Genomic DNA, 10,484 nt, shown 5'->3' with positions numbered 1-10,484 from the left:
AGGTGTCTGGCCACATAACAGGCCAGGTCTTCCAGACTACATGAAGAAGAGAGGTTATACCTAATTGGTTAAGCAACCAAGAAAAAGCAAGTTCAAAGTGAACTTAAGCAACTAATGTACCTGAAAACAATCCAACTCAATCAGTATACCACTCAAAAGTCAAACAGATAATCCAATAGTCAACAGACACTACACAATCAAACAAGCAGGGCTACAATGTGCAAGGCACAAGCTCAACTCAAATGAGCTAAAAGCATCCTACAAAACAAATCAAGGTTAGTCAATATCAATCAAATAAACCAACTCAAGCAATGTGAATTAATCCCCTTATGGCCATGTACTTCTTAACCTGAAAACAAGCTCAAACATGAGAAGCAAACCACTAGGTCAAGGCCTAGGGTCAAAGAAGGAGAAATAATCCAAAACATAACATGAAAATTGACATGAATCAAACTCAACCAATTAAGAACATAATCCCAAAGGTCTCATGTCAATAGCATCAACCAAATTCATTTCATAAATCAAATAAGGCAAAGTATGCAAGTTGGAAGCACATTGAAGCAACAGAATAAACAAATGCATATTAATTCAAAAATGGTTCAATAAATCTCAAGAAAAATCATGGATAAACAGCACACATCACATGATCATCATACCAAAATTCAAGGCATTTAGACAAGTTTAAGCATGGCAATCAAATTCCATAAGGCAATGTAAGCACAACCAAGCTCAAAGGAGGCACAAATTGATACATCAACTTAAGGCAATCCTAAAACAGATATGACAAATGATAAATTACTCAAACCAAAACCACAATAAACTTCAATGTGTCTAGAAAACATGTGTAAAATTTCAAATCCATATGATAAAGCATAAGCATTTCCCAAATCATTGAAGTTCAACACTCATCAAAAGTTCAACAATGGTCAACCAGCAAAGAAAATCTCAAACAAATCAGAAATGGATCCAACAATTCCAAAACATTTCATGATCAAACCTAACATCCAGAAGAAACATCATGCAAAAAATCACATCATTTGGCATTTATTTGGCATGGGAAAAAAAATAAACAAATTGAGCAAGCAAAGGTGTGACACACATTGTCACACCTACGTTAAACAGATCATATCTCAACAACCATAAATGCTAAAATTGCAAACTCAACACCAAAATGACCCTAATGATGTCTAGTTTAAGCATGCCAAATTTCACATTCATTGGATCAACCATCATTATTTCACAAAGAAAATGGAAAGCAAGGTACAAGATAGCATATGCATACACAAACCCTAGGAAAATTTAAATTCCAACCGAGCACAAATTCTGGAAAAATACTCATAAAATAGTAGACATCATGAGGAACAAAGTGCAAAAAATCTCACATCATTTGGATCATTATTCATGGAGTTATGAATTTTTAAGTGAAGAGAAAAAATAAAAATGAGTGATGAAGCATGAATGTGAATAGATGAAGCATATGAAATAAAATGCAAAAGGATTATTTGGAAATGTCATGGATGGGAATCGAACCGTGTTGAAATTTAAATGAAGCGCGCTGATATACGAAACGCAGCGCTTCATTAATCTAGGTGGCAATGGCAATCGCTCCTAGCCAATCAAATGGCCACGCATACGCTGACCTGGACCAATGCATGAGCTATAACATGAAAATGCATGCACAAGCGCGCCATGAAGATCAAAATCAGCCTGGAAACGAAAACCCTAAGTGTTCATCAACATTCATACGTGTTCTTCATCCTCAAGAACAAACATCCACAGAAATTCACAACGAGCACACCAATGGACTCGTCTTTCATCATACATCACATATCCACAACTAATTTAACCTAATTCAGCACATGTTCAAAGAATCGAGCAAGAAAAGTTTCACCTATCAAACTTTAAACTACAATAACTATGTCATTTCTCCACGAAAATCATGGATCTAAAGCTCAGCATACTCTATGTTCAAAGATCTACCAAAAGCACACAATAATTTCATGAATGGAAGTATTCGAGTTCTGACCTTCAAGGAGCAACAGAAGTGGAATTGCGCGATTCAGGTCCTGGAAAGCTGAAACAAATGTTCTCCAATGATGAGATAGATGAATGGATGAGGAAGAATAGCTCAATCGTGCTTGCTTTGTCCAGAAACTTCAACTGTCATTAATGGATGCAAGGTTGAACAGTCCTCGAATCAGCTCAATTCTTCTAGATCTTGCTTCCAAAACCTTCAATGATGCTTGTGGATGATGAACAAATCAAGAACAATGCAATGTTTATGCAGAATTTGGATGAAAAAGTTGAGAGAAAATTGGAGAGAAATTTCTAGATCTGAGATTTGTGAATTGTGCTCAGTGTTTTCTGTTAGGATTATGATTATATATGCTCTCCTAATGATGCTTGTTAATCATGCTTAAGCTAATGCCAATAGATTAGTGAAATTGAAGTGTTTATGCAAATTGGCCAAAGCACCCTTATATGTGTAATGCAATGCTACAGTGCACGAGTTCTGGTGGAAATGCACTTAAAATGTGATTTTGAATCAAATGCCAATGGTGGGAAGTGAAGGCAATGCACAATTTTTGAATTTAAAAGTTCCCTCCAAAATTCAAATGAAAATGCCAATATTTTTGTGATGAGAATTGATGAAATGTAATTCATGATTATGAAATTATAGGTCAAAACAAGATTAATGCAAAAAGAACCACATGATTTGGAGCAATGGTTGAGAAGTTATGCCCTTTTGAAGTTCAATCCACACTTGGCCATCTTTTGATCATATCTCTCCAACCACAAATGAGAAATTGATGTTCTTGGACATTTTGGAAATGGGATAGAAAGATTTACAACTTTCATGTTTAACAAAATTTCATTTGAAGCATTTTTGGTCATGTAATTTGAAGTTGAAGTTGGATGAAAACCTTTCCATTTTTGGAAAGTTCAAATTATAGGTCACTTTCTATTTTTGGCAAATTTTGACTGGACCTCAGATCCTTCAAAGGAAGTGTTTGAAATGTCAAATGAGACTTGTTTGAACATGAATGAAGTATTTCCCATCACTTCCCATATCCAAATCCACAGTTGACTTTGCAGTTGACTGGCTAGGGCTTCAGTTGACTGAAGAATGCCTTGATGAGATTCAAGCCTCTACCACTTGAAATTTTGATTCAAAATGAAATCACAACTCATATGAACTCTTGATTAGTGATCATGGGGTCCAAATTCTTCAGAATGGCCACCATCTATAGCTCAATGAATGTATTGACTGCTTTGACCTGTAATTGCTTCATCTGCAAGTAACAAGGTTAGATGACATCTTTTTGTACTTTTGGTTAGTGAACAAATGAAAAGCAATGATATACAAATGCAAAACATGCTTGGTGATCAAGAACCACCCTCAAAAGATGACCCACCCCCAAGAAAGCAAGCAAGGTGCACAATGATCCTTGAGGCAATGCAATGATATGATATGATGCCATGAGGGATCTTAGGGACAAAATTGGGGTCTTACAGATGCCCCTATTTAAGGTCATTCTAGCCGGATAAGTGAAGTTTAGAAATCTTCATCTTGACGCGGTAGAATAGGCTTAAATAACCATAATGAGACAAATTTTGGTCCCTGAGAGACCTCATGATGCAGATGTATGCGTGCAACACAAATAAAACTCTGTGGGGAATAGTGTCCACAAAGAAGAAAAGACGATCCATCGGAGTGACACACTCACCAGGAACAGAGACTCTAACAAGACTCTCACGGGGATAAGAAAAGAAATGCGTGTGACTAGGACACAACTCTGATTTGGGAAAAACTGACATTGCGTGAGCAGGTCACGACTTGGAACTGGAGACTAGACTGGGGAAAAGAGAATTCGAACTGGGAAAGAGAAAGTTCCAGAGGACAATAAATCCATTGGAAGAACTCAAACTGACTCAAAGAATGCGTGTATTGGGAATAATGCCAACACAGCAAGAAGAGAAATAACCATAATTCCGCTGGAAAAATCCAGTTGAAGATTATCCAGGGAGAGCCAAAGGGATAAGATGTTACCGGTTAGTGAGTAACATGCTCAGGAAGAATGAATATCTAAGACCTGTGTACGGGTGAGAGATATCAATCAACCAAAATCATCTGAAGAAAACCTGAAAAAGGTATACTTCACTCAGAGAAAATCTGACTCCAACAGGGGACCAAGGTCGCAAAAGGGAGCAGACAGGAAGGAACACCAAGGATACCGGGTTGTAGGTACGTTACAGGTGACCGACCAAGGCGTGAATTGGTGTGTGTTCCAAAACACTCATCATCCTGAAGAAATCTAGAAAAGCAGACTTGTTTATAGGATGGATATTCGATTCCGAACAAAGGAATACGAATCTTACTCGACTGGGGAAACACGAAAGGCTTCGACCAAAGAGTGCATGAGATATATTATCTATTTCCGTCAAAACGTAGATAATATACTCGCATGGAAGGTTATCCTGAACCGGGTTGTAGGTTGTTTATAGGATAAAATCCGAAAAGAAAGGCATCGGGATACCAACTAGGTATATAATGATGACCAATCAAAGGAGCAACAGACATTACCACGAAAGGGTAAATGAAAGAAGACTCGCTGGGAATACATTGATGAAAATCAATGATCCGGGGAACACAATCACTGGCAAACGGTGAAAGGACCCGCTGGGGATAAAACTGCTAGCATACGACAATTACCCACAAAAGAGTTGCTAAGGATATAATTGCTTACTCAGAGCAAATACCCAGACAAGGGAGGGAATATCAACATTGAATACTGAATGAAGATAACCACAAAGAGGGGATTACATCTACCAAAGATTGGATAGAAAACCACAAAAGGGGAATTGTCATCGGTTGGGATGAACAACAAAGTTAACTCCGTTAGAGGAGAAAACGGGTTTATAACTACTGGGTTGTAGGTAGAAAAAACCGCAAAGATAGGACTTACAACTGCTGGTTTGTAGGCAGAGGCCCAAAAGTTCCACTGAGGATAAGATGAATGAGCGCCGGTTAGTAAGCAACTATTCATTTATACCACAGGGAAGCACGAGAGACAGTTGAAAAAGGGCCAATTTGGGATTGAACCAAAAGGCAAACTGAATCAAGACTCGTCCTAATGAGGGTAGAACTCAAAAGGGAAAACCCATCCCATTATGTGTTGGGAAGGGAACGGAAATAACCGTCATCCACGAGGATGTATCTCAGTGGGGAAATGGCAGGAAATGATAGACACTTTCTGCTTAAGGGCTGACTCTAAATTGAGAGATTTAACACCCGACATCTGCTTGGAGAGATCTATTGGAGAGATCTGTATCACCATTAGCAGAAGACAACAAACAAAAGATATATGGCAAGAATGCAACATGAATATCTGTATGTTTATGATTATGCATGAATATGCGTGATGTATGTTTGATAAATGCTGACAAAACAGACATTTCTAACACAAACAGGCCCAGGGAACAAACGTCCGGTACTACACTTCCAGAAGAAAACCAAAGGATCCAACTGGAAAGTCAATCTGCTGGAGATCTACATGCTGAAAAGCAAAGATCTGCGAGGAGGCAAAAGATCAGAGATATCAAGGGAAACACCAAATCTCTGAGTGATGAATCAACGGTCGACCCAACTACGGAACAAAAGTTCACAGCAGGCAGAGATCGCTACTGAAGCAAATCTGTTGGGGATGCATAGAAAATCATGAGATTCTTGCAAGAGAGCAAGAGTTCACTGTCAAGCAATAACCACCACGAAGGCAACTCCACATAACTCCGTTGGGGAACAACCCACAAAGGGAGAACAGATCATCCACGTAGAAATCTGGCTGCACGAGCAACTCTACTGGGAACACTGTCAACGATTCTAACGTGTAATCAACCCATTGAGGGAGAAAAGATCGCACAAGTAGATTTTGCCATACAAGCCACTCTACTGGGGATCAAAACAATCAGGAAATCAACCGTACTCTGCAGGGGAATATCATCCGCCATACAACCAAACTACTGGAGATTTGCCTGAGAAAGAGAAGGATAGCTGGGGACTGACCGCCAAACACCGAACCTTCACACAATACCACAACTGCTGAGGAGGACAGACCTCACTGCTCTGCTGAAGGGTTAAGAGGTGAAAGCCTCAACAAGCACTCTGAGGACTCCACTGGGGAGATATCAACAATTCCGCTAGCGATCTTGCCGGGAAAGAGGATAAAGCATTGGGGTGTCAACCCACTCAACCATTGATCCTTCCAGGAGAAATCAACCGTGATGGGAAGAGACTACTGCTGGAGAAGAAACTGAGTCTTCAACAACACTCTGCTTGGGGATATATCACCGATTCCACTAGCGACTGTGCTGAGGAAAGTGATGAAAACAGGGATGTCAACCCTTCCACCACTGAATCTTACAAGAGAAACAACCCATGCTGAGGAGAGAACCTTGTTGGAGAGGATTGTGAAGTCTCAACAACACTCTGCTTGGGGAACAACCCCACCAACGACTCTGCTTGGGGAGAAACCCCCAAAAACAGTCTGGAGAAAGAATACAGCCATGCCAGGAATAATGAACGAATGTCTTACCCTGATGGAAATCAAGTCACCCTTGGGAGAGCACTGAGAAATTCTTAAGTATCCTTTCATCATTGTGAATGTTCACTTTGTTTGAAAAATGATTTTGAAAAGATTTGTTTTGTTTAAACAATGACATTTTATCAATTAAAACATGCAAAACATTTGTTGAATTGAAACAAACAAGAGTGCAAATAATTGGGTAAAAGCTCAAATTGATTTGATGGAATGGTAGTCTGCAAATGGCAGGACTCCATAGATCTGTACAAGTTTGAAATCAGTGATATATACTGGAAGAGGGCTACATTGAACATAATGATCCTTTCTCTACCAATTTGAATCTCGATGTATGCGAAGCTTCTGTCGGCGACGAATCGAGAACCTCTGACGAAAAGACAGTTGCGGAACAGAAAGTCTTGTCAGGATGCAGTTACTTGCCAAATCCCTCATTTTTGCCTAGATTGCCCCAGGGTGAGGTACTCAATCTAGCGGGATGCAAATATTCCGTTTTTTTCAAGTCTCTAATTTTTGCCTGGATTACCCTTTCGGGTTCTCCACCGAGACGCTCATTTTTGCCTAAGCCGCCCTTTCGGGTTTTCAACTTAGCAAGCTATTCTGTTTTTGATTTGCATATACTTTTTTTTTAGGCAAAGTATTTCTTGACTGCATCTGAATTCACAGGACGAGTGAAATCCTCCCCATCCATAGTTGTAAGCATCAAAGCACCGCCTGAAAAGGCTCTCTTAACAACATATGGACCTTCGTAGTTTGGAGTCCACTTGCCCCTGGAATCGGGCGCGAAAGACAAGACTTTCTTGAGCACGAGGTCACCTTCTCGGAACACACGAGGCTTGACCTTCTTATCGAATGCTTTCTTCATTCTCTGCTGATATAACTGACCATGGCACATGGCAGTCAATCGCTTTTCTTCGATCAAATTCAACTGGTCGTAACGACTCTGAATCCATTCAGCATCAGTCAACTTGGCTTCCATCAAGACTCTCATTGATGGGATTTCCACCTCTACTGGGAGAACAACCTCCATGCCGTAAACAAGAGAGAAAGGTGTTGCCCCTGTTGAAGTGCGGACAGATGTACGATATCCATGCAAAGCAAATGGCAGCATCTCATGCCAATCTTTGTACGTAACTGTCATCTTCTGGATAATCTTCTTGATATTCTTATTAGTAGCTTCAACAACCCCATTCATCTTGGGTCTGTAAGAAGAGGAGTTATGGTGTGCAATCCTGAATTCAGCGCACAACTCTTCCATCATCTTATTATTCAGATTAGATCCATTATCAGTAATGATCTTATCTGGCACACCATAACCGCAAATCAGCTGATTCTTGATAAACTTCACAACCACCTGCCTGGTCACGCTCGCATACGATGCGGCTTCAACCCATTCGGTGAAGTAATCAATTGCTACGAGAATAAACTTGTGTCCATTGGACGCTTTCGGTTCAATCATGCCGATCATGTCAATTACCCACATAGAGAAAGGCCATGGTGATGAAATTACATTCAGAAGTGTCGGAGGAATATGAATCTTATCCGCATAAATCTGACACTTGTGGCATTTCTTCACATATTTGCAGCAGTCAGACTCCATTGTCAGCCAATAGTAGCCTGCTCTTAACATCTTTCTAGCCATGGCATGTCCATTGGAATGAGTACCAAATGAACACTCATGGACCTCAGTCATCAAGAGGTTTGCTTCGTGTCTATCCATGCATCTGATCAAAACCATGTCAAAATTTCTCTTGTACAGCACTTCACCACTGAGGTAGAAACTGCCTGACAACCTTCTCAAAGTTTTCCTATCTTTCACAGATGCCCCAGGCGGGTAGACCTGGTTCTGGAGGAAATTCTTGATATCAAAATACCAAGGCTTGTCATCATTGACTTCTTCCACTGCAAACACGTGAGCTGGTCTATCCAAGCGCATCACGGCAATGTTGGGTACTTCGTTCCAATACTTGACCACAATCATGGACGCAAGTGTAGCAAGAGCATCTGCCATCCGATTATCCTCTCGAGGAATATGATGAAAGTCAACTTCTGTAAAGAACGTTGAAATCCTCCTCGCATAATCCCTATACTGAACGAGGCCAGGCTGATTCGTTTCCCATTCACCCTTGATCTGATTAACAACCAGGGCCGAATCACCATACACATCAAGATGTTTGATCCTCAGATCAATACATTCTTCCAGTCCCATAATACATGACTCATACTCAGCCATGTTATTCGTGCATTTGAAAGTTAGCCTTGCTGTAAAAGGAATATGTGTGCCATGAGGAGTAATGATTACTGCCCCAATACCATTTCCGTACTGATTTACAGCGCCATCAAACACCATCGTCCATCTGGAACCAGGTTCCGGACCTTCATCAAGTGTAGGCTCATTACAATCTTTCATTTTCAAATACAGAATCTCCTCGTTTGGGAAGTCGTATTGGACAGACTGATGATCTTCAATCGGCTGGTGCGCTAAATGGTCAGCCAAGATACTACCTTTGATAGCTTTCTGAGCTCGATACTCGATATCATACTCAGACAACAACATCTGCCAACGGGCAATTCTCCCAGTTAAAGCAGGCTTCTCGAAAATATACTTGATTGGATCCATTCGGGATATCAACCAAGTTGTATGATTTATCATGTACTGGTGTAAACGCTTAGCAGCCCAAGCCAAAGCATAACACGTCTTCTCAAGCATAGAGTATCGAGACTCACAATCTGTGAATTTCTTACTGAGGTAGTAGATAGCAAATTCTTTCTTCCCTGATTCATCTTGTTGACCGAGTACACAACCCATCGAGTCTTCAAGAACAGTCAAATACATGATCAGAGGTCTCCCTTCTACAGGAGGAGACAAGATCGGAGGTTCAGACAGATACTCTTTGATATTGTCGAAAGCTTTTTGGCAATCCTCGGTCCAATCATGAGACTGATCTTTCCGAAGGAGCTTGAATATCGGCGCACATGTGGCAGTCATGTGGGATATAAATCTGGAAATATAATTCAAGCGGCCAAGAAAACCTCGGACTTGCTTCTCAGTTTTGGGCGCAGGCATCTCTTGTATTGCTTTGACCTTTGCAGGATCAACCTCAATACCTCTCTCGCTGACAACAAAACCCAACAACTTGCCGGAACGGACTCCAAATGTACATTTGTTCGGATTCAGGCGAAGTCTGAACTTCCTCAGACGCTGAAAAAGCTTCAACAAATGCTCAACATGTTCAACTTCCGTTCGGGACTTAGCAATCATGTCATCGACATAGACCTCTATCTCCTTGTGCATCATATCATGAAACAAGGTAGTCATAGCTCGTTGATACGTGGCTCCGGCGTTCTTCAAACCGAAGGGCATCACTCGATAACAGAATGTTCCCCAAGGTGTGATGAATGTTGTCTTCTCCATATCCTCGGGTGCCATCTTAATCTGGTTATAACCGGAAAATCCATCCATAAAGGAAAAGACTTTGAATTTAGCTGTATTGTCTACCAACATATCAATGTGTGGTAGAGGAAAATCATCTTTTGGACTAGCTTTATTCAAATCTCTGTAATCAACACACATATGGACTTTTCCGTCTTTCTTAGGCACAGACACAATATTGGCCACCCATTGAGGATATGTAGAAGTCACCAGAAACCCTGCATCAATTTGCTTCTGAACTTCCTCTTTGATCTTCACTGCCATATCTGGATGAGTTCTTCTGAGCTTCTGCTTCACAGGCACGCACTCAGGCTTCAAAGGCAGGACATGTTGCATAATATCTGTATCTAGACCAGGCATGTCTTCATACGACCAGGCAAAGATATCGGAATATTCTCGTAGCAACTCAATCAACCCCTTCTTGACAGACTCTTCAAGGAGTGCCCCAATCTTGA

This window comes from Lathyrus oleraceus, chromosome 3 (genome assembly GCF_024323335.1).
Source record: "Lathyrus oleraceus cultivar Zhongwan6 chromosome 3, CAAS_Psat_ZW6_1.0, whole genome shotgun sequence".
Classification (NCBI taxonomy): domain Eukaryota; kingdom Viridiplantae; phylum Streptophyta; class Magnoliopsida; order Fabales; family Fabaceae; genus Lathyrus; species Lathyrus oleraceus.
This window is presented reverse-complemented; position numbering follows the sequence as displayed.